The 20,641-nt window shown below is 41.0% G+C and overlaps 1 pseudogene; it reads right to left on the bottom strand.

The window, feature by feature from the left end:
* Positions 1–19,961, bottom strand: part of LOC134563369 (protocadherin-23-like) — a 44,049-nt pseudogene extending 24,088 nt beyond the window's left edge.
* Positions 19,962–20,641: the final 680 nt, after the last annotated feature.

Genomic DNA, 20,641 nt, shown 5'->3' with positions numbered 1-20,641 from the left:
TAGTCTAAAACTTGGATGCTGCTGTTTATATATTCCTGATTTATACTTACAAAATGATGGAATGTAACTTACCAATTATTTTGTATCTTAGAGCTCCATTACTGCCAGCATCCATATCTACAGCCCAGATAACATAAACAACAGAAGGCTATTGGTTCTCTGGAATAAAGATCTCAGAGGGAGGAAGAAGAAACGTGGGAGAGTGATCATCTTCATCCAGCACTGTGCAGATTACTGTCACTGTGCTTGACAGCAACGGAGTTCCACTGTCCCAAACCAAAACTAAGATCAATAAAAAGAAAGTGAATGTCATTCAGTGGTTGTAGGTACAACAAAATGTTCTTTAACAATATCAGAGTAGGAAAGTTATTTGTGCTATGCAGAAAGCATATGCTCCTCTGTACTGGAAAATCTTACCACTTGCATCTAGTTCAGAAGGCATGAAAAAACTGATGCTGATAGTAACACCCCGTTCACTCTCACTTCCCACTCTAGAGGCATTCATAGATATTTCACACTTCTACCTTTAATACTGAAAACCTCCTGGATTTCCGTGTCCAGTGATGCAGCTGTTATGAGTTCTCCACTGTCCAAGTTCATCTTGAATTGCTCATAACCAACTCCTGGTAAGATTTCATACTGAAGCAAGGAATTCAGCCCTTTAAAACAGAATGGAAGTCTTAGTAAAACACAGCAACTGCCCTCACATTCAGGTCTACTTATCTGTGTCTTTCTTCTCCCTCCAAGTTCTTCTGAATGACAATTCCATACAGTTCCTGATTAGACCTACAATTTGTATATAGTGCAGGGGTATTAGCCTTCCCATCTTTCTCTAGGAAATAGGCTAAAACTATACAGGCTTTTAGAAACCTTTCTTTCAAAGTTGTCTGCCTTAGTTGAACAGGAAAAGAGACTCAACGTTCTTACCTATTATGGTTGTAAGAGAATTCCTTTCATATTTCTTCTAGTTTCAACATCCTCCCAAGGAAAGTATAATGTCATCTCCATCACACTTATTACCTTTAATAAGTTTAATCCTAGGTTATACCCAAAGGGATTGACTATTGTGCCCTTGTTTTTTTGAAAATTTTCCTACATTCCATTCAACCATTCTGTGTTTTTCCCACCCAGAATTAGTCCTTTAGTAGGGCAGGGACAGTTAGTACACCTGAAAAATTACATGACACTTCTAGTCATATGGAAACTCCTATTCAGTGTCAAACACTGCCTACCTGTTCTCATCTGCTGCAGTCAAGCACAAGACAATCTGCGTGGGATTTGATGGAGAAACACCCATGTGAGAGAAGACACTATTCATAAGCAGTGCTGAAAAAACATGGGTGCCATGCAAGTTGACTATTCACACAATGCTGAAGCTAAAAATTCAACCCTTGAAGAACACAGATATGTGACATCTTAATTACATTTATTTACCAAGCATTTACTGTCTCCCATATCCAACTGCTAGGAGTGTAAAGTAGCAATAGGAAAAAGCTGCACACCCTGTACAGGAGAGGACCATGCTGACTCTACACATTCACAACACAGCACAGCAGCTAGCACATTTGCACTCAATCCAACCTGTTGGTTAATTATTCAGTAGTGTAGAAGAGAGTGTCCACGAGGGATCTCTGGACTCCAGGCAGCTCTTTTAACATGCAGTTTATTGCATAGGGTCGTGGGTAACAAAGAGCCAAGCTTAAAGCTGCTAGTCACAGCTAAAAGCGTGACTGAGAGACGCTTAAGTTCTGGTTACAATACATTATATCTTTTTCTGTACTGATTATGCTAATTTACAACATCCAACCAGTAAAAGACACAAATCCTATAGAATCTACATACAGCCTATTAGAAGTACTACGTTATCGTACTGTGTTACATTTTAAACCCTAAAAGCTACTTTCTAGACCCCTTTTTTTCTTCTCTGCCAAACTGGCAGGGTCTCCCTGACCCTTGGACTCTTCAGCTTGCAGAAGCATCCCTTCTGTTTGCCAAGAACATTGCTCAATCAACAGGGATCTTCCCTTCAGCTCACTCAACCATTATCTTTCCAGTTGTTCAGTAACTGACTCGCTTGGAATCTTATACATCAAAACTTGCTTTCATTTCTATTTCACTTATAGGTTTCATGTTCTCAGAGTCTTTTGCCAAGCAATCATATCTATAAGACTTTCCTATATCATCTTCCCCAACAAGTAGCATTGGTCACATTTTAGGGGCTGAAATTACAGACTGAAATAAAAAATGTCCCCCACCCCAAATCCAGATTCAAGTCTCATCTTGTAGGACCTTACAACAATGTCTAATGAATGGCAGTAAGCCCTATCTCATAACTCAAAGTCAATGGTTCCTATTAACCTTTTAAAATTTTTCTCCTAAGACTCCAGATATAACTGTTGAACCACAGAGGTGAACATCAGCTTAAAAGGAGACCTTGTCAAATGCTAGTTCAGTTCTTCTGCAAAGACCTACCTCAAGAAAAAACCCTGACCTATCTTAAATATGCCGCTGGTATCTTTGCTTTCCCACGCATATTTTTCCAACATGCATATTTTCCAATGTTAACATCTTTTACACTTGCATTTACTGATGCTGAGCTGTCAGATGTCAGCTGGGTGGGAATGAGGGCATGGAGGACTCTCTAAAGGCTCCCAAAGTCAGGCAACATAGAGATGCAGTAAGTGCAGGTGTCATAATGTGCAGGAGGGAGGTGGCTGATTAAACAGGTTTCAGGGATATTCATATGAAAGTAAACCATTCCAAAGTCAGAAATTTTACTTGGGAATTTCCCCAAAAAAGATCCCCTTCCAGTCACAGAGAATGAAGTAGAAAGGAAAATAAAACAAAAGGTTGATAATGACTGGTTCCTCCCAGTGGTCACTCAGGGAACATATGGAGTAAACAAAAAAGTGTGATGGGAGAAAGTCCTCCACTGAAACTATGCAAATATTACTGGGATGTGAACTGCAGTTTAAAGAGTGTGTAAAAATAAATATATGATGTAAAACAAAAAAAGAACACCATGACAGGAGTAATATTATTCAAAAATTGTGTTCCAAAAACATAAGAAAACTGAGTAGCATTATATTACTATGACTCCTATATAAATCAAACTTTCTTACATCATTAACATAATTTCAATATTAATCCGAAGCAATACTATTACACACCCATGGGGCCAAATCATGCAAATATGAGAAAAAGACCCAAAGAAGGACTGTGGTTACTGGAAAATGTACTTTTTAAAAAAAGCAGGAAGGAACCATCAGCCACAACAGTGCTCCAGCCCAAAGTGTCTGCTCAGGCAGACACACACTGTGCCACCCAGTACACTTGGAATGCCCTTCCTCTCCACCCTGCCAAGCCACCCCAACTCCCTCCCACTAACTGCTCTGGAAATTTCCTTTCTGCTGTATTTCCCACAAGATGTGAAAAAAATTATAAGGGATGGAAAAGGAGGAAGAAGAATTTAAGAAAATTCTAAGTTGACTCCTTTATCTTCCAAACCTTTCTTCAAGGATAACCTTTTTTTTTTTTTTTTTTTATCCACAAAAGAAAAAACATATTTGGAAGAGCGAGATAGAGAGGCAGACTGCAGTATACATCAGCTGTTATGGAGATATGGAGATCATAACAGACAGGGATACCTACCCATATACATACTTGTGGGGAAATGTCTTTTCTATATAATACCTCTATTGAGCTCACATCAGCCTTTTGTAATCAGTACATGCTCTACATTAAAATGACAAATCTTACTGAATACAGAAGATTATTTTGCTAACGCTAACAAATTCCATTATCTGCTTTTAGGATAGCACAGTCTTACACAATTCTAAAGAAAGTACAGAAAGTGAACCCACAGTAAAAAAATGAAGCCATTCACTGAGTTGAGACTACCTTTGGGCCAAAGACAACAGTATTGTAATATTTAACTCTCTTTCCAGATTTTATTATTTATCACACAGACCTTGTATAACTGCTCCAGCACATGTACTACCTGTAACATCACATGCTATGCATTTTAGATAGCTCAAAAGAGTAGGTAGTTGAAGAACTGGATGGATTTTTTTTGTTGCTTAGCAGACTCTCTCAGGTTTAGTCCTTACATGTGATTCACTGAGGACATGAACCATTCCCACATCTTATTCATCCATTCTGTTTATTTTTGAAAGCAATGCATTAACAATCTTTAGCATGTAAAAGCTTACTTAAAATCCGGAGCAGCTTCTTCTATCCCTTCACAGCTCAACCAGCCAGAAAATCTTGGATGACAATACCCCTCTCTGGTCAGAAAAGATGAGTGTATACTTGCCGGTTCTCTTACAAAACCAGGACTCTTGACTAGTGAAATGCTTTAAAACTTTCCAAAACACTCTGACTGAGAGTGACGTAATGTTCAGATATTAACTTTGAGTTGAGTATTGTTCACTGATTTATAACCAGAACAACTTAGCTTTCTTCATGTGAAACCTACATATGCTCTGTCACACAAGAACACATTTTACATTTAATATACCCATCAGAGCAGAAGTTACCCTGGAGTGCAAGTCAGAATACCTCCAAGCTCCAGTTAAAGATTGAGAGTCTGAACCAAAACTCGTATTTTGAAACTCAAAAGTCAGACAGTACCTTAGGAAAAGCACAACAGCTGCACACACAAGGCATCAAGACTGGATTGGTCTACTATAGTCCACAAGTAAACTACCAGCAAAAAGACTCAAATTACCTGCATCTTGGTCCACAGCCTCCACTCTTATGACAAACTCCCCTGGATCACGGTTTTCATGAACTGCAGTCTCATAAAGTTGCTTCAGAAATACTGGGGTCTCATCATTCACATCAAGAACAATGATGGTTAAAACTTGTGTGGCAGAGAGAGCTGGGCTGCCATCATCAAGAGCTATGACTGTCAAACTGTAGTGCTCCTGAACCTCATGTGTGGGATTGCATTTTATGGAAATGGTTTGCTCTGGTTCACCCCTGGAAAATGTATGGTTTATCCCCAGTCTGTACCCTCCCTGCAGTATCCTGTATCTGTAACCTCATTGGCTGGAGAATGTTACCGCGCCCCTTTGAACCTCTGTGATAAGGATGCCAAGGCAGAAGGCTCTGCCCCTCCTGCCCCTCTACCCCTGGAGGCCTCCTGATGCTCCCTTTCCCTCTCCTCCCTTCCCCCCCGCTTCCCTTCCCCTCTCCCTCAGTGAATAAACCCTCACCTCATCAGCATCCCACCGGCATCTGAGTCTCCTTGCCTGCCAGCGCGGGAACACCACGACCCCAAAAGACCCCGGGGGTCTCCAGGGGGCACTCCCCGGGGACCCCCCCATAAATTTAAACAACAACACTCATGGTCTAAAAACTGGGCTGTAGTTAATAGTCCTAATTTAAAGAAAAAAGGTTTTTTAAAAAAATCGTGGTCCAGGTTAGGATCCTAGTTGTTCCAGCACTCTCAGCTTCAATGTCACATCACCATGCCACTGCAGCAAGGCTTCTGGACTTTGCAGTCAATCATACCTGTGATTCCCTCTACAGTGCTAATTGGCCCAGAAATACTGCCTTTGGCATCCAGGGAAATTTGGATTCATGGAAAATTCAAGTGAAGTTCAGAGAGTGCTTTTTATTTAACTTTGGGCTTAACTTTTTAAGTTTAATTAACTTAAATATTTGTCTTCTTTTGCACATAAGTTATGCAATTAGGAGCTCTACAAATCAGTGTCAGCTGCATCAACTAATGAATTCAAAATCAGAATAAGAAGCAGAAAATATTACAACTATTAAGGTGATATTCACATTTGTGAGAGCATAGTATAATAATTAGAAACCAGAGAATTTCAGAGGGATGAAAAATGAAATTCATCAGCACTTTGAGCCTCCGCTGAACACGTTCCACCTGCAGTATAATGCAGACTCCTTGATCTCAACTTTGGCTTTCCTCATGTGTACATATTGTAACATACACGTGTGCACATGCTTTAAGTATGCATCATGCCAAAATAAGAATAAGTATTTCACTGCATGCATTTTCTTTCCACCTTCCTTAATGCCCTATTGGAAGATGCCCCAGTACACCTACACAATGCAGTAACAGTGCTATGCCAAAATTTTTGAGCTGAGTCTAACAGAACTTGACCACTGTGCACTGTACTGCTCTGCTTGTGTGGTGTTTTGCCCAAGGCAATCACCCCTGAGGACAATAAGTAGTAACCTGGGCAGAGTGCCACATTAATGTGGTATTCCACTATTGCATGGTATGCACTCCCAAATGTTACTGTGAGAATCACAACACAAGAAACCCCAGAGAAGAGAAGTTACAGTACCTGTGATTTTATCCAGTACAAATGCTTTGTTTTCATTGCCTGAAAGAATCTGATATGTAACTTGTCCATTTCTTCCCTCATCAGGATCTTTGCAATTATGTGGTGTACAAGGAAGCCCACCTCCACATCCTCCATGACATAGGAAAGAGAAGACACAAAACTGGGACTGTTGTCATTGATATCTAAAATAACAATTTTCACAGCCAGGGAATCCAGCTGACTATCAGTCAGATTTATTGCCTGGTCTTCTGCAAACACCTTCAAGATCACAGAACGAGTAATCTCCCTGTCCAGTGGAGAAGCTGTGGTCAAAGTGCCATACAGAGGGTGAATAAGAAATGGATTTTCACCCATGTTACTAATTTCTAAGGAATACTCTATTTTGCTATTCAGAAAACCACCATCTCCATCCTTTGCACTGAATGTGTAAACCAGAGTGCCAACAGGTACATTTTCTTCTATGCCAGTCACTACGAAGTCATCTTGAAAATATGGAGAATTATCATTCTAATCTTCTACATCAATACTTAGGAAGACAGTGCTATTTTGTGGGGGATTATTATAATCCTTTATAATAACTTGCAAAAGAAAGAGTGAATCTGTTTCATAGTCAAGCTCCCTGGAAAGATAAAGGTCTCCTGTCAAGCTGCCTATTTCAAAATGAACATTATCATCTTTAGCAATACTAAAATGCAGTTTCCTGTTAAGTGTCAGATGGTTACTCGGCGCCTTCAGGGAATCCAACACTTGTGCAGGTTTAAAATTTTCAGGTAAAACAAAGTACTTGAAGTCTTGAGAGAAGCCAGATCTCCCGTTGGGAAGTGGGATCACCTGCAACCAAAACACAAAGTCTGCAATATTTTCCCACTGTTATTATGAATATTACAATATGTAGTAGGCTGACCCTGGCTGGATGCCAGGTACCAGCAAAGATGCTTTCTCACTCCCCTCTGCCACTGGACAGGGGACAGAAAACATAATGAAGATTCATGAGCTGAAATAAGGACCAGGAGAGATCACTCAACAAATACCATCCCAGCCAAAACAGACCAGAATTAGAGATATTAACTGAACTTATTGCTAACAAAATCAGATCAGGATAATGAGAAGTAAAATAAGACCTTAAAAACACATCTTCCCCCCACCCCTCCCTTCCTTCCCAGCTCTACCTCCTCCTCCAGGGGTACAGGGAAACAGGGAATGGGGGTTACGGTCAGTTCATCACTCATCACCTGTTGTTTCTCCCATTGCTCAGGGAGAGGAGTCCTTTAACTGTGGGAGCAGCATTTGCCTTGCCTGGACTGAAGCATGTTACTACAAGCTATCCAAAATTAACCATCTTTAGGGTGACTTGAAAATAGCAGCCTCAATGACATTCAGCCTCTGACAGAGGAATGCACAGGTGGCCTGGACAAAGCAGCCCCACTGTGGCTGAAAGAACAGCAGGTGGCTGTCTATGGAATAAGCACATGCTGCATTCCACACTCCCATAAAGAGCAGCTCTGTATAAACCAGCACAAAGAAATGAGATATCCTTATACAAGGTTATAGAGACAGAATTTAGAAAAGAGAGCAACTTACTTAGTGGAGAAAACAAAAAAGTCTACTCTTTTCCCCACTTTCAGTCCCACTTGATATTTGTTTTTCTTTCTGCCTACCTGGATATTTTCCAGTGTTTCAAATCATCTCCTACTATAGCACAAGCATCATCTATTTGCAAGATGATCCAGAACGCTGTTGTACGTTCTTAACAAATCGAGTCTGCCCTCTCATTTCCTCCCTCAACAGAAAAACAGCTAACGAAAAATTACCATAAGGTGCTTACAATTTTGAACTTCTTCCTTTTTTCAGTTTATTTCCCAATCTTCTTCCAAAACTGGATTTTTTCTTCAAAGAAACTAAGCATTTAACATAACTGTTCTATCTGTACAACACAAATAAGTACCTGGACATAAAGAGCAGCATGTCCTTGAAGCGAAGGCTGTGGTCCTTGGCTGTGACCGTCATTCTGTAGTCAGATCTCTCAGCACTTGACAGAGGCTGGGTTATTCTTAACTGTCCACTTACAGCATCAGTCTGGAAGTATCCTATATCCTCTTCTGTGGGGTAAAAATGGATATGTGTTATAGCAAATCAGTAACAGCTTGCCTCCATAGTACTGAACATTGTAATAAACAGTGAAAAAGAGCAGGACCCAGAGGAAAGGAACCTGTGACACCCATTTGGATCTCTCTGGCTTGTTTGGTTCACCTCCTCTTCTTTCACTGAGTACACAGTTATTATAAACCATTTAATGTGGATTTAGAAAAATATGGAGAAACTCCATAGAGTACTAAAGCAACTGCCCAGTTTTGTACCGACTTTACTCACACCAATTGTGTGTGCATCAGGAGGGCAACAGATAGCTCAGGACTGATCCTCCTATTTCTAAACTTGGCAGACAGGGCCAGAGAAAGAATTAAGTCTTAGTCTCCAAACTGGCATGAAAGGACAAGTCTCTCCTGTGACTCACAGATTATGGGACCAGCAAAGAGCACTGCTGACCCCTACAATACACTGACTGCAGCGATGTCACCTGTCCTGCTTCTGCTCTGTACCAGCAGCCAGCTGGGGGTAGCTACAATCTTACAGTAAGCTGTTGCACAGCAACATGTGAATGTTGGAAATTATGCTTATATCTTTCATCAAGGACTGGAGGCACTCTAATAAAGTGGCTTTTAATTAAAGTTATTACTTGCAGCCACATCATTTATTTGAGAGTTGCAAAGAATAATTTTACCACAGACGAACAAATAGCTCTTCATGACTTAGAATTATAGAATCATTTAAGTTGAAAAAGATCCTTAAGATCATCAAGTGGAACCTTTAACCCAACACTGCCAAGTTCACTAAACCATGTCCCTAAGTACCATGTCTATGTGTCTTTTAAATACCTCTGGGGATGGTGACTCCACCACCTCTTTGGGCAGCCTGTTCCAATGCTTGACAAACCATTAAGTAAAGCAATTTTTCCTAATATCCAATCCCTGGGAAAAGAGACTGACTCATAGCTCTCTCATTTTCAAGAAATGGAATACTGCAACAGGCCATTTCTACAGGTTAAAAGATCTTAAAGGTCCAAAGACATTTTAAAGTTTATGCAGAGTTGTTTATTACATAAATGCATAGGTCTGAAGGCAAAAGAGTTCTGGATAAGCGGTCTTACAAGGGTTATGAGCATAAAATCCTAGAAAGATGAAACACTAGGGTAAAGAGCAATTTAGCACAGAATTTAACACAGAATCCCAGCCTCAGAGCAAAGCAACCTCCCGCTCCAGCTCTTGTCTCCAAGCAGTGTTCCCAGCAGCAGAGCTGCAGTGGCAGGAAGGGGTCCCGGGGTCCTGAGCCCCAAGCAGTGTTCCAGCGGCAAATGCCACAAAGGCAGAGGGGGACCCTGGGGCCTGGATCCCAAGTGACAAGGACTGCAATAGATAGTACCTTATAAATCCCATCTCAGCTCCCAGACAGGGCTCTTCCCTCAGGCTGTGAATGGCGGGGGTTGGATCGATAGATTGGAAACCGATCGATCAACACCTTCACTCCCAACCCAGAGGCCTTTTATCCATAAATCCTAAATGCATATTCATATCTTTATCTGTAAGCTACCCAATCTAAGTCCAATTCTTAAAGTTCATAAAACTACAAAAAACTACAAAAGACAGTATCAAAATCTTATGTATACAGCATATCACATAGCACGTTTATTAACGTAAAAAGCTCTATCTTACTAACTTAAAAACTCTATGTTATTGTGTGTAAAAAACTTTATCTTACTTGCGTAGAAATTGTATCTAAAGTTATGAGCAGTACTCTACTATATTTTTGTTATGTCTAAAGTTATATCACTAAGCCTGCAGCTCCGAACTCTATGCTAGCAGTTAAGCACTTGGAGTGCATTTTCTTAAAGTTAAAGCTTAAAACTCTACTTTGTGTATACGTGGCTTAATATATTCTAATTTCTCTAAAAGCTTTAATTCAACCCCTGTACTTTTCTCTCTTTGTGGAGAATCCATTGAAACATGGGCTCCGACAGAATACAAATTACTTTCAAATTTTAGTAGAATGGGGAAGTATCTATTACTTTGTATACATGACCAGAACCTGAGAAAATCACAATTGTTATAAGTACTTCTCTCTTAGAATACTATCCAAACAGCTTTCTGTTATGTGAATTTTTAATAAGGTGTGCTAGTGGGTTAAATAACTCATGCAACATAACAGATGCTATTACAGTAAACAATTGTGGTAAAAATAAATTCAGTGCAGATGTAGTACACAAAACAGGCATAAAGAACTATATTTCCATAGGCACCTAAGTGAGCATGAAGCTGTTTACGTTCTCCAAATCTGCACATTCAAATTAGTTGACTGCATATATAGATGCTTACTTTTGTATCCAATTATATCACCTGCAACTGTAAAATAATTGCACCTGTAACATTTGAAGGAAAAAAAAAACACTCGGCAAACTAGTTAGAAAATTGGGTTTTCACAACCAACAAATAGGAGTTTTTTCAATATTGTTCTGCTATTTTTTGCATGAATATAGCTTTCTAATTCTCCATCAGTCCCTTCTGGGTTGAGTCTTGCTATCTGGAACATTAACAAGGAAATTGCCAACAAAAGGAAACAATATATAGAGGCAATTGTATTGAATGAGACAGTCATGCATTTTGTGTTTTTCATGGTCGTTTCAAAATATTAATGCTGCTATATTACTGTTTTCATAAATAGATTTTGGTTTAATTTCCTGGTGTAGGTCCCAACAATATGTCTGCAGTCACCGATCTGCTATTTTGTTCCATATAATATTTCATGACACAAAATCCCAGCCTAAGCAAAAGTCACAGGAGATATGAGAAACAGAACACATAATGTGAATTGCATGCATTTTCAGTATTTTGCTAAAACCTACACTTAACAGTTACACTAAAATTCAAATATTGCATGAAATAGTTTTGTGCATATTTTGGTGGCAGTGAAAGTAACAAAAAAAATGAAAATATTGGAAAGACATATATATAAGAAGAACCCCTTGGGACTTCCATTTTGTAAGTGTTTCGCATTTTCATTTTTTTTATCTGATAACCCACTATAAAGACAGTGAAAACTGAAATGCCCTATGTCTATATTTCTAGTATTTTTATCAATCTATTTTTAAAATGTATTCCAAGTGTAGCCATTTGATTGAAAGTCAGAAAAAACTTTTACACTGAGAAAAATTTTAACACCCATACAGCATGTCAGTCATTGCTCTAAAAGCTCATGCTCACTGCATTTCCAGAAACGTTCCCTTAGCTCTCATCTCCATAAGTTACCTGAATTAGACAACTTCTGCTTATATCATACACCCTAAATATGTCCTTTTGTGTCTGAGGAGAAAAGGAAGAAAGTATAGGAGAAATGGATAAAAAATAAGGAAACTGGAAGGAGCAAATGAAGCATGGAACAGAAAAATTTTGAATCTCTCAATAACTAGACTCTAATGGCCTCAGTCTCTTCTTGAGCTTGCAAAAGTAACCTGCCATAAATACATATGTTTTTACAATTAAATTTTTCACCTCTGCCTTGTCCAGCCTGTTGGCCAGACTTTCATTTGCATGAGATTCTCCAAAACTCAGACAATCTCTCAGCTCTGTTCTCTTTAAGATGATCACAGAAACTGTAGAAAAAAAAAAAAATGGTGGCCTGAAAAACACCAAGCAATGTGTTACTGTGAACTTTGACTGGCTGAACATTCAGGCCTTACAGAAACTGGCATTTAGACAAAATGGCCCAGAAAGCAGACAAACTAACACTAGAGATTTCTCAGAGATTAGTGACCTAAGTACACAGTGATAGTTAGCTATGTATTTTTGTTGTTGTTTAAATTTATGGGGGGTCCCCAGGGAGTGCCCCCCGGGAGACCCCCGGGGTCCTTGAGGTCGTGGTTGTTCCCGTGCTGGCAGGCAAAGAGACTTCAGACGCCGGTGGGGTGCTGATGAGGTGAGGGTTTATTCACTGAGGGAGGGGGGAAGGGAAGGGGAGAGGGGGAAAGGGGAAGAGGGAAGGGGAGCATCCGGACGCCTCCAGGGGAAGGGGGGCAAAGAGGGCGAGACCTCTTGCCTTAGCATTCTTATCACAGAGGTCCAAAGGGGCGCGGTAGCATTCTCCAGCCAATGAGGTTACAGATACAGGATACTGCAGGGAGGTTACAGACTTGGGATAAACCATACATTTTCCAGGGGTGAGCTAGAGCAAACCATTTCCATAAAATGCAATCCCACATATTTTTACCTAATTTCCTGAACAACTGTTTATTTCCTAGGTGTTAAAATACTTAGTGTCCTGACCACGTCCTCCTCCTCTCCTCCTTTGAGTTGATGGAAAAGTTGTTTCCCTTAACAGAAAAGAGGAAGGCAATGCTATGGCTCCCAAAGAACCTGAAGATGATGAGGACTTCTGCAGAAATGTAGCCCTCTGCAAGTCTAGGAATGCTCCCTGCACACTGCTTGCTACTCATTCTGGAGAACAAGGACTACTTCACAGACACATGGAGAGCACTTGACAATTTGTGCATGTTATCAGTGTAACTAGGCTTCTCTTGGCTCTTGTGTGGTCAAAGGCCAATGCTGTATTCACATAATTGCTCCAAATATAACTAAAAACCTCTGTCAATGCTAGTCTTAACACACAAAGCAGTAGTTCCAGATGCCCTATAAATACACACTAATTTCTGTTATAAATGCTATACTATATCCAATTGACAGTCATAAAGAAGACCAGGCAAATCACTTTCCAACTGCCAGCATCACAAAGGAATAAATAGCACACACAGCTGGGATTAATGTCCCTCTGATTAAGTGATAATGCAGAAGGGGACATAGGGTCATGTGACCACCCATTTCCAAACAAATATTTTTAAAGGATGACATGTTTTGATTTTCTAGTAAGAGGAAGGGGCATTTGGAAATTTTAGGTTACTTCCCTGCAACCTAAAACTCATCTGGTGTGTAAACCTCATAGCTCTTTTATAAGTTTTTCCTCATGTATTTTGTTGGCATTTTTCATTAACATTCCTGCATAGCTTAATATATTGCTTCTATCTTGACACTCCTTTAGGATCTCAAAAACATTAAAAATTACCCCATTTTAAAAGCAACATTTACAAGCTTAACAGCTGACACTTGCAGCTCTTCATCTTGTGGCAGTCCCATGATTGAAGAACAGAGCGCTGGTCTGCATGGAATTCTCCAATTAACCTGCTGTGTCTCTGTGTTGGGGGTTAGATTTGTTTCTTTTTCACTTACAGAATTTTTTCCCATATGTTGCTAGGAGACTTAACGACTGAGTGCTTGACTAAAAGAAGTGGCCAAAGGAGATGGCAGCACAAGGCTACACCTATTGTTTTTGGGTCTCTGGGAGTTCTCCCTCAGAGAGGGGAGATAACACAAGTTTTGGGAAAAGTAAAAGGGTTGGAGGCATCTTGGTTCTCTTGCTCTGGGCATCGGAGAGAGAACGGCCAGGCTGCTGTTTGCTGCAGGAGTTCGCTGTTACCCACCCCCGTCCGGTCTTGGAAAATCAACCACCATCTGCTTGTGTGCGCAGGAACCCTGAGCTTGCCTCCTCCTGCCCTGCCGGGCCGGCCCTGTCCCACTGCCACCGTTCCTTCAGCACTGCTTTGAGGCTTTCTGCTACTCTGTAGCCCTGCACTGCCCTGCCCTGCTGGGACATCCCTGCCACTCTAGCTACCACCGACAGAGCTTCTGATACATCTCATCCACCAGCCCGGGATTTTCCACCGCTCCAGCCTGGTACTCTTGGAGTCCCAAGAGATCAGACTGCCCCGGGCTTTGTGAAACCAAAGCCCCTCGAGGTCCTTGGTTCTGTTTATTGCTAATGCTGTAGTTGTTACTGTTTATTTGCCTTGTTAGACACACTAATAAAGGACTGTTATTCCTACCCCCCAACCTCTGCCTGAAAACCCCTTTAATTTTCTGGGTTGGAATAATTTGGAGGGAGGGGATTTGAATTCTCCATCCCAAGGGTGGTCCTGGCCCTCCCTAGCAGACAGCTGTCTTTCAAACCAAGACACTCTGTTTAACAAATATGGCTGTAAATCAGATCATATTTCTTCTTCATATTTAAGTACTGAACAATGTCCCAGAACTAGAAAATACTATTTTAAATATAAAACAGGCAAAAACTTCACCATGAAACAGAAGACCAGATGTTAAAGATTGTGAGCCACCTAACAAAAACAAATATTAGTATCAGAGAAGCTCAGCTGTTTCTGGATTTGTTAATCAGGAAAATATCTAGTTCCAAGGCTGGGAGGGATTTTTAGTGGCTTTTGTATTTGAAAGAGGGGGAGATGGGGGTGTGTTTGCTCATGTTTTTATCCTTTTGTTCTTTCCAGACAGCTTTTGCAAGACCAGTCATATTTTGTGCTGCTAGCCATTTTTATAATTTGAACTCTTACTTACTCCCCCCTGGGGCTCTAAAGTGAAGCCAGAAAGAAAATTCAATGTGCTGTTTGAAGGAAGGGGATATAGTTAGATACATAAACAGGCAGAGACCCCTGAAAAACACTTCTGGTATTGTCTGGCTGTCACTTTTCAAACAAAGGGTTGCACACTACTTTTTCACAAGGGGGATTCTTTTTTGTGCAAAATATTCTTACTCACAATGCAGAAGTCTAAGATACCGTCCAATTCCCTCTGGAATAGGCAGTCATTTATATCCAAATTAAGGGAATAATGTTTTCTTGCTCTGATGAAACAGTAAACTCTACATGCAAATAACCATAGATTACAAATCCTGAGCTTAAAAAGTATTGATTACATTAAACTGGTAGAATAGAACAGAAACCAAACAAAAAAGAAATAGTTCTGTTCCTGGTAGCTCTTATGTTTTGAAGCAATAGTGAAGGAAAGCAGGAGGAACAGACCTGTTTTCCTTCCTGGTTACAGATGGAGATATTACTTCCATGAAAGTGTAGCAAGTGGTATGCATCAAAACCAGACATCACATCTATGTCTCCTACCAGTATTAATGCCCCAGTCCCACTCATGTTCTAATTTAGGACTGCTATGTTATTAATTTCACCACAAACAAAACTGGACCCTTGTAAGAATCGGTCCGAAGATCCCTCATCTGTCTCACGATTGTCAGAGGCTGAGACCCCAAGACCCTAAACCACAACACAGGAGTTCTGGCCTGATTGAGGTGGGACCCAGGTTCCTCCCTGCAGGTGCACCCATTGGACCAAGACGCCCTTCTCAAAGACCCGTGCAGAAACAATGGGGGGCTGTCACGGTACCTGGGCCGTGTTTGCGGAGGCTGTGTTTGCTCTGACTGACTGTGCTGTACCTGCCGCAAAGCCCAGCCTGCCCTGCTTCTACATTGTGCAAGAAGACCTGCAATACTCACGAGGTCTCCCCCCCTCATTGGCCTGTTGCCTCTCGCCTCGAAAAAGAACTATAATAAGCTCCCTGAAAAAGAGAGCCTCTGAGGCCTTCCCGATGGAGAAGACGGATCTATTGGCGCACGCCACGAGGACTGCGAAGGTGGTCTATTGGTTCCAGCGTCATGAGGACTCACGTCTGCTGTTGGTAGCTATACCTCCCCCCCCCTTTTTTTCCTCTTTTCTCTCTCTCTCTCTTTCTTCCCCTTCTCTTCTATCGCATATGGTGGGTATCAATAAAGATACATTGATTTTACTTGTACTAAGTTCTCTTTGCCTCTTTTCCACTTTGAAATCAAAACGAACCATCACGACCGTCCATCGGATTGTGACAACTCTATAGCTTACTCCAGAAGTGAACTATTACATGTAGGAATCATGGGGAAAACTAAAGAGAAGTGTTTTTAGGCAGCCACGCCTAAAACAGGTAAACACAGTGCTAAACAAAGGGTGGAATCTGAACTTAAATTTCAAATCTCATTGTTTGCCTAGATTATCTGCTGATCCCTCTGATCCCTGTCTCAGACTGTCACAAACTGTTATTTTAGCAGGAAAATTTTCAACTGGTCATGGGAAAAGGGAGAACATTTTTCCTTTGAGATGTTAAATAACTGACTGAAATACTAAACTGTACAGTACAAGATCATAGTCCTAATCTTTTCTGAGTTCTGTTTGAACACTCTCTGGCCAGCCACAGAAGCAACTAAATCCCATGGAAGATGGGGCAGAGAGTGAAGGGAGGAAACGCAGCGGCTTGCATTTCCTTAGATACTCCGTAAGACACATGATGGTGCTGATTCCTATTTACAAAGGTATTTCTATTCCACCAGACACAAATTAAACATAAAACCTTGTATGATACATGGCTTTTCTAAAATGCTAGTAATTTTAATGTATCCTTTTGTATTAATAACCCTTTAAATTCTTACCTGATTCTACTGAATATAATACAACACTGTTGTTTCCAGAATCCAAGTCTTTTGCAAAGATGGTGTTAATAAACGTCCCTGGTGGCTGTCCTTCCAAAATCTGTCACCAAGCAGTTTATAAATGATTTTCAATTATACATGGATAAAGCCAGTCTTAAAACAAAACCCTGGCCATAACACAAGAGTTTAGCTTCTGCTCTATTTTCCACTTCAGTAATATTTACAGTGAGTGCAACCAGCATTTCAGGAGATAGTTAAACAACAGAGTTTTAGCAACCCTCTGCCACAGTCTGCATAGAGCGCTAACTCAAACATCTTTACTATGGCAAACTCGAGGTCAGAAATCAAAAGGGGTCCCACTGCACCCATAAAGAGAATTATGCTCGTGCTGTGCTTTAGGTCTGGCAGTGTGCAGTGCGTGGCTCGAGGCGGCGCTGAGCGCTGCCCTCTGCCTGGCTGGGCCCACCTGGTGGTGCAGCGCCCCCTGCGGTAAGCACAGTGTGTAGTTGTTGCGGTCGCACACGGAGATGCGCATGGCGGCCATGGCGCTGCGCTGGGGCCGGCTCGCGTCCGTCGTCAGCACCCACAGCTTGTGGTGTGTCGGCTCCTCGTGGTCCAGCACAGCCCAGTTTATGATTTCATCTGACGGCCAAGGAAAAGGGGAGAGAAATGGAGTTAGGTGTTTAGTGTATGCCAGCACTCAGCGCAAGCAATTATGCATTAAATTTAATGTGAAATAATGATACGTGCCCTCTGATACACCTGGTCACTCACACGAAAACCTTGGCTTTCCAAACCTCATCCTGTAGAAGCATTCTGTCAATCACAGTTTTGCATATGTACTTTAGTGTCCTATGACATCTTTCACTGTATACTGAGTGCCCAAGAAGAAAGGTACAAAACAATATGAATCAAAGTGCTTATCTTCCAAAGAAATCCATCTGGCCTTCACCACACATCAGGACAGATAATACATGAGCACAGGGGTTTAACTGATGACAAGGGGCCTTTATTAATTATGTACATGAATCATAAACCCTTATGTCTCCCATACATTCTGGTAAACCCAGCAAATAAATCTGACCAGTCTTCTCCCTATCTGCTTAGCCAATCCAAATATAGCCGGAGATTTGTGGTTGACCAAAGCTCATCACACAGATAACCACATGGGTTTTTTTTTTTTAATCTTCTTGGTTAACTCCTAGTATTCTGTTTGCCTGTAAACTTCCATAAGTGTACTCAAAAGGAACCTGCTTTTATTTTGAGATTCATACTGAGGAATTCTGGGAAATCTTATTCACTCCTCATGAGGACTGGACATATGGAAATCAGAATTTTAAACAGCAGATCTTTGCCTCTTACATATCACTTTGATAAACTGGATTATTTATGGTGCCTGTGTCCCTTGAAGGATTCCCTTCCTTAAGGCTCTCCATGCTCTGGTCTCTGGTGTTATACTGTGTACACATAACCCGTATTACTTAAGGCATTTGGGATTCACTGCAGAGTACATCCTATGCTGTGAAAAATTTCTCTCAGCCAATTTGACTTCTGTGATGCCATGTACAACATGAACTCAGTTTTGATGTCAGTTACAGAAATGTTCACAAGCATTTTAAATCACTTTGTCTAACTTCATAAGTACCTTTACAGTTACTTATGGCTGATCTGTACTTTTCAACTCTACTTGATCACAGGCAAAAAAGTCTCTCATATGAACTATTGAAGCTATAATTTAAAACTTCTCCTTTTAATTTGTTTAAGCCAAACACTGAAACTTATGACCAAATGACCTGAACAGAGTCATGAAAAAAATAAAATCCTAAGTGCTGGTCCATTCTTCATGAAAATGTATTGGGTTTATTTCATTCCCCAAATTGCAAAGCTCTGAGTTAAAATATTTATATATCAACTCAAAAGATTCACAACAATTCCTGAAAGCTTTATGTTGCCATGAGTTTTTCCCAGTTTTGCTGAGCGTTCATATTAAAGAAGAAGTTCGTACCTTCTCACGCTCTTTTAATGTAAACATCAGCTATGTTCTATAAACATAGCCATTGTTTTTACATTCCCTGCCGGGACAAACAAGACTGTGTGACAGTCCCCTTCACCAATGTGATGTGGAGGTGGGAATTCCTTCCTCCAATCCACAGGCCTCATAGAAAAAGTATAAAAGTAGGTTTTTGTAAATAAACCGGGTCTTCTGCCCGGCATGCTCTGTTGCACCCAGATCTGTGTTCCCAGACTGTTTTCTGGCTAGGCCTCCACGGTGATAGGGTATTGTTTTACATTTGTCACTTTGCTGTGTGGTAGGGGCGGTGCTGTTTGAAGTAGTCTAATGTTGGGAATTGGTGCACCAAAGACCAGAGGTTCCCTTCGTTGTCAAACCATTGTTTACCAATGATGGCATTTAGCCCTAGGAGACTGTATTGAATGTCTCCTATCACTATGTCTATAGAGAGCATGTTTTCATCTCCTGGCAAAAGGATTTTTACTAGAGTTGCTGTCATGACTTCAGAGATTCCAAGTGTGTTTAGAAAACAGTATGTCTTTTTTGTTGGGACAACTCCACACTTCTGGGCATCTCTAATTGTTAAGGCAGAGATTTGAGCACCTGTGTCAACAAGTTATACGTGTTCTTTTGGGACCTAAAATGGCTGTAATTTGTGGTGGCTGATTTTTGTTAAGCTGTTTGGGGTTCTGTATCACAATGGTTCTTCCCTGTTCGATATATTGGGTGCTGCCCAGGCATGTCCCCCTCTTCGTGTACCTCCCCTACCCCTGCCCTGTTCCTGGAAGCTTCGGTCAGCTGTCCATCTCTCCCCTGATCCTGCCCTATGTTATGGAAAAACCCCTGTCCATCTCTTCTGGGACCAATCACCTGCTTGTTCCACACTCCCCCACCGCTCGGGTTTAAAAGCAACCTTGGGCTTTGTTCTTTGCTCATTTTTGTACCCCCATCTCGGGGAATAAAGGTCTCTGAGAAACTGTACAAAAAGGAGTCTTCTCTAGTTCTTGCTCTGAAGCCTAGACACCTGTTGTAACACCAGTTGCCGTGGAAGAACCGCCTTGTTCTGCTCTGTTACCTGAGTCTGCCGGCAGATTCGGGAACAGCTCTTGGCACAGCCGGGAATCAGAGCTAGCCGGGGACTTTACCGACTGTGTCAGTAATTAATAGGTCTCCTTTTCCATTCTTTGTGAGCATTCTAACGTACCTCCAAAAACCATTGCTCAGCTCACTATTGAGCAATGGTTTTAGTGAAAAACCTGTTTTGATTCACTGTTAAGGCCTATTAGGTCCTGAGAAAGGGGGTTTTGGTGTAACTTGTTTCATTGCTGAGAGGTGAAGGGTGCGGTGGGTTGAATTATTTGATTGTTTCTTGGCTCACTGCCCAGATCCTCAGAAGAAATGTGTGTGCTAGATTGTGATTTCTTGGCGGTGGATAGCACTGGCAGGTTAGGTTTTTTAAAATGCCAGTTTGTGATAATCTTCTGCAGTTTATCTAGGGGCAAGCCATCTATGACATTTTTGGGAACCCCCTTTTTGATACCTAATAGCCACCGGTGTTGACATGTAGTGATCTCTTTTCCTTTCTCTTTCCCATTATGTCAAAGTCCAGCTTTGCAGTGTAACTTCTTAGTTCTTGGATTTAAAATTGAGGAAAAATACTTTTGCAATCTGACATCTTCGTCTGAGATGACATTAGCACAATATTTTTGTCTCTTACACATCATTTTGGCTGCCTTAGCGAAGTAATGATTATGCTAAAATCAAGGTGATGGTTTCTGCTACTTTTTTAAAATTTTCTTCTCATTGTAGGCAGTCATGATACTACCATACGGCTCTGGGACTTGGTGGCAGGAAAAACTCGTGTTACTTTAACAAATCACAAGAAATCTGTAAGAGC

Source organism: Prinia subflava, chromosome W, assembly GCF_021018805.1.
Source record: "Prinia subflava isolate CZ2003 ecotype Zambia chromosome W, Cam_Psub_1.2, whole genome shotgun sequence".
Classification (NCBI taxonomy): Eukaryota; Metazoa; Chordata; class Aves; order Passeriformes; family Cisticolidae; genus Prinia; species Prinia subflava.
Note: the sequence above shows the minus strand (reverse complement) of the source record. Positions and strands in the feature narration are given on the sequence as shown.